The following is a 4,118-nucleotide window of genomic DNA, read 5'->3' on the forward strand; positions in this document are numbered from 1 at the left end:
CAGTCAGCATCCAGGACGTCCTGACTGAGCCAACGAAGTCGCTTTGCGGCTAATTTGATCGCGAGACCAGCGCGAGTTACCGGATCGCGCCGTGTGAATGCGCCATATCCTCGCTCAACCTTTCTCAATAAACTCAGATTACTCGTGAGATGAGACGCGCACATTACCCTTTACGACACTGACCAGCATCCCCCCCCCCCTTGCCTGGCCAGAAGAGAAACGCGTTTTCCTCCCCCGATAAGACGCTCTCTCCATCCCTACGCTGCGTGCTTCCATACCCTTGAAAGCGCTGCCTCGGAAGTTCCATTTGATTGTAAAGACACTGGTATGCTGCGAACACGGTAATTACTGCTAACGCTGATAGTAAAAAAACAAGAAAGCATCGCCTTTCTTCTAAAGCCCTACGCTTGTTCCTGTTTATTGTAGTTTCGGTTATAGGCTTTGGGCTGCCATCTCGTTGTAGCTGTCGCAAATCAAACAACACAAGACTAAAAAGCCACTAATGTTAGAGGTGGAAACACGTTTCATGATCGCCCATGGAACAATTGAAATATGTAGACGCGACGGCCCGCCCTAAGTTAACTGTGTCTGCGTCGTGCTTTGTTGTGCTACCTCGCGAGTGCTCAGTTAAATTATTAGAGTTTGTAAAGACTATGGGCAGCCACAACTTCGACGCCATTGTCGAGTCTGCGGTGAGTTAATTTGACTTGAAGTGTTACAGCCGCTGTTCGAGGTATCCTTCCGTATCAACTCGTGGTTGTGTAGCAAGTTCAGTGTTCGATCAAGCTTCAGGCCACTTGATTCAGCGGTGCCTTGTCATAAACTGCGTTGGCATAAATTCGCCCCATGGTCACTTGACTATTCCAAGAAGTGCCCCGCCACGGTGGTCTAGTGGTTATGGCACTCGACTGCTGACCCGGAGGTCGCGGGATCGAATCCCGGCTACGGCGGCTGTATTTTCGATGGAGGCGAAAATGGTTGAGGCCCATGCACTTAGATTTAAATAGGTGCACGTTAAAGAACCCCAGGTAGTCGAAATTTCCGGAGCCCTCCACTACGGCGTCCATCATTATTGTATCGTGGTTTTGGGACGTTAAACCCCAGATATTATTATTATTATTATTATTATATTCCAAGAAGCTTCGTTAAAGACATGGACGTCTTTGTTCGCTCTCTAAACAAGTGGGTTGCTGATCACATGTAAGCGTTTTCGTGGTATAGGTCGTCAGCGTGAATTCACTGATGATTATTCAAATTCTGAACCTCATAAATGGAACCCCGTCAGAAACCGTTTGACCTGAAGGACTGCCCGTGCATTTATTAGGCGTCTCGGGGTTCGCACCGTGACCGGAGTCTACATGCGCGTTTGTTTCATAAATAACAAGCACACAACGTGACAATTATCAGGCCCCGTACGCGACTCTGCCGATATTCACTGCTGGTGGGCGACACTGCACAACAAACCGTCAACACCGTAATACACTGCGCATGCTCTCCAGCATAGCAATGCTGAACTGCGATAAAACTGACTATAGACCAGAACACAGCGAATTCCATGCGTAGCGCCATAGTGGCATCGCGTGTCGCGCCGTCTATCGTACACGCTATGAAAAAACACGCCCGGGCTGCCATGCCAGCAGACGCTACACAGAGCAAACACGGAACTCCTGAAACTCAGCCCGTCGGAGAGCGTGTTTCGCGTTTTTTCTAGCCTGGACATTTTCGCCGTTTTTAATTAGAACATCAAGAACACCTTGCTCATCCAAGTCCACAATGTATACGCTATATATACGTGCTGAGCAGGCTGCGGAAGCAACATTGTCAGGTACGTACGCTGTTACATTTCTAAATAAAACGTCCTCGCTGTAGTACGCGTGAGTCGTAATTGCAATGCAGCTCGCGAATGAGTGAAACGATGCTTTTTTGCCGCATATTACAAGTTGCGCATAAAGTTTTGTAAAAACTCGTCATTTTAACATGCATCGCGTAATAGAGTACGCTTTGCGCGTAGTTTCGCAGAACGTAAATTTTGTTCCACGAGCGCTCTTACAATAATGCGTCTTGCTCACAAAAGCGTGTTATCAGAGAGTATCACCTGCAGTGACGTTCATCGATCCCTTTTGGAAGCTACCTGCGCGATTTTAATCCTGTAACAATGATGATTTACACGCGAAACTATGCTACTCTTAGTTAAGCCGATATTGAAATGCGCGGAATCCAGTTGTCTCTTATTAAATGTGTGCTGTGTAAATATTTGCATGCTCATCATTGATTTTTTTTCAGGGAGAATGCACATGTAAGGCTGGCCTCTCCGGTCAATGCAAACATGTGTTTGCCACACTGATATATTTGAACAGGTAAAAACCTTTGAACAACATGCATTTATCATAATTTGTTGGTTGGTTGTCTTCTGCAATGTGCACCGAGGGACTAACAGTGAATGTGTGCCATATGCCGTACTAAAAGCTTCAATGTAAAAACGAACATAGAGGCTTCACTGCAATTAAAAGGAGATGAAATTGCATCTGGTGTTTCTTGTTGCACTCCCAACTGTGACTTTCAATAACATGTTTCTACTTAACAGTCACATATTAGTTGTTTCAGTGGCTTGAAATGGGTACGTGCTGTATTAAAAACCACAGAAAATGCAGAAATTCTTCAATCCTTCTGGGCTTCTTGCAAATGTTTAGTGTAAGGATTCGTGTTTCTGAAAGTGTTGTAAGAAATTTCACATTGCATAAGCAAAGGACGAAACAAAAGGGAACTGATATAGAAGTGCTTGCACAAGACTGAAGCGGTTCCCTTCTGTCTCTTCCTTGCTTTTCGCGCCAGTAAGTTACATTGGAAAATACCTGCAAGTCCTATCTACGACAGTGCTGCGAAATTATTTTCTTTAATTGTGCGATACATCCGCAAGAAAGCCAAAGCAGAGCATCTGACCAACATATGTTTATTTTCATGTACAGAACAAGTGCCACGTCTCTGGACTCATTGTCGTGTACAGATGTGCAACAGCAGTGGGGCCGTGCCAGTGCTACCAGCTTATACAAACCAAGGCCAATTAGTTTGTTTTGCCATGTGGAGCAGCCTCAGTCAAGAAGCTTCCCAGAAGACATTCAAGCCCAGATTAGGAATGAATTCATAGAGGCAGCAAACGATTCTGCACTAGCAAAGCATAAAACGCGCACAAGAAAGCTTGCCCCCGCCACCATCAGTCCAAACACGGTCCATGCCATCGACAAAATTTTCACACAAGGCTGTTATTTGAAAGAGTACACAAAATTTTTATTTTTTGAATCGGTGCCTAATAATGACAAAACAACGATGAAAAGGTTCACACTTGAACATCTCAATGCAAGTGAAAAGACTTTCTATCTTGAAAAAGTGTGCCTTAGCTACGCCAAGGCCAAGGAAATATGTCGCGAGACAAGTGATCAATCATCCACCTTCTGGCACAGTGAAAGAAAAAAGAGAATCACTGGAAGCATCTGCAGGGAGCTCTTGACATTTGAAGAAAGTGGCATGCGCACTTGGGAAGCAAAGTTGGAGCGGCTGTATTGCAGGGAGCATTTTAAGGGAAATGAGGCCACCAGATATGGCACTGATAATGAGTCACTCGCACTTGAAGAGTATGCAAGAACACACAACAAGTGCGTGAGCAAGATGGGGCTCGTAGTCATTCCGGCTGTGCCTTGGCTTGGCTAAAGCCCGGACGGAGTAAGTGAGCAAAGAGGAACAAGCGTCTTGCTGGAAGTGAAATGTCCCGTTCAAGGCCAGCACTCCAGCATAAAAGACCTTATAAACGCTAAAAAGCTTGCATTCGTTGTGCGTGATGGAGAAAATTATGCACTGAGACATGCACATAAGTACTATTCCCAGGTTCAACTGGGCATGCTCCTTCTGAACATGAAGGTCTGTCATTTTATAATTTATTCAAAAGTAGAGAGCCTGGTCGTACCTGTGCAGAGAGACACCGAGCACATACAGCAACTTGTAGAGAGGCTGCAGTACGTCTACTTCAAGAAAGTACTGCCTAAGCTTGTGCATATTAGCAAGGGTTGAAAATATTATTTTTATCACTACCCCGCACCAACCTATTCATTATTTTGGAACATTTA

The sequence above is a fragment of the Rhipicephalus sanguineus genome, chromosome 2, assembly GCF_013339695.2.
Source record: "Rhipicephalus sanguineus isolate Rsan-2018 chromosome 2, BIME_Rsan_1.4, whole genome shotgun sequence".
In the NCBI taxonomy this organism is placed as follows: domain Eukaryota; kingdom Metazoa; phylum Arthropoda; class Arachnida; order Ixodida; family Ixodidae; genus Rhipicephalus; species Rhipicephalus sanguineus.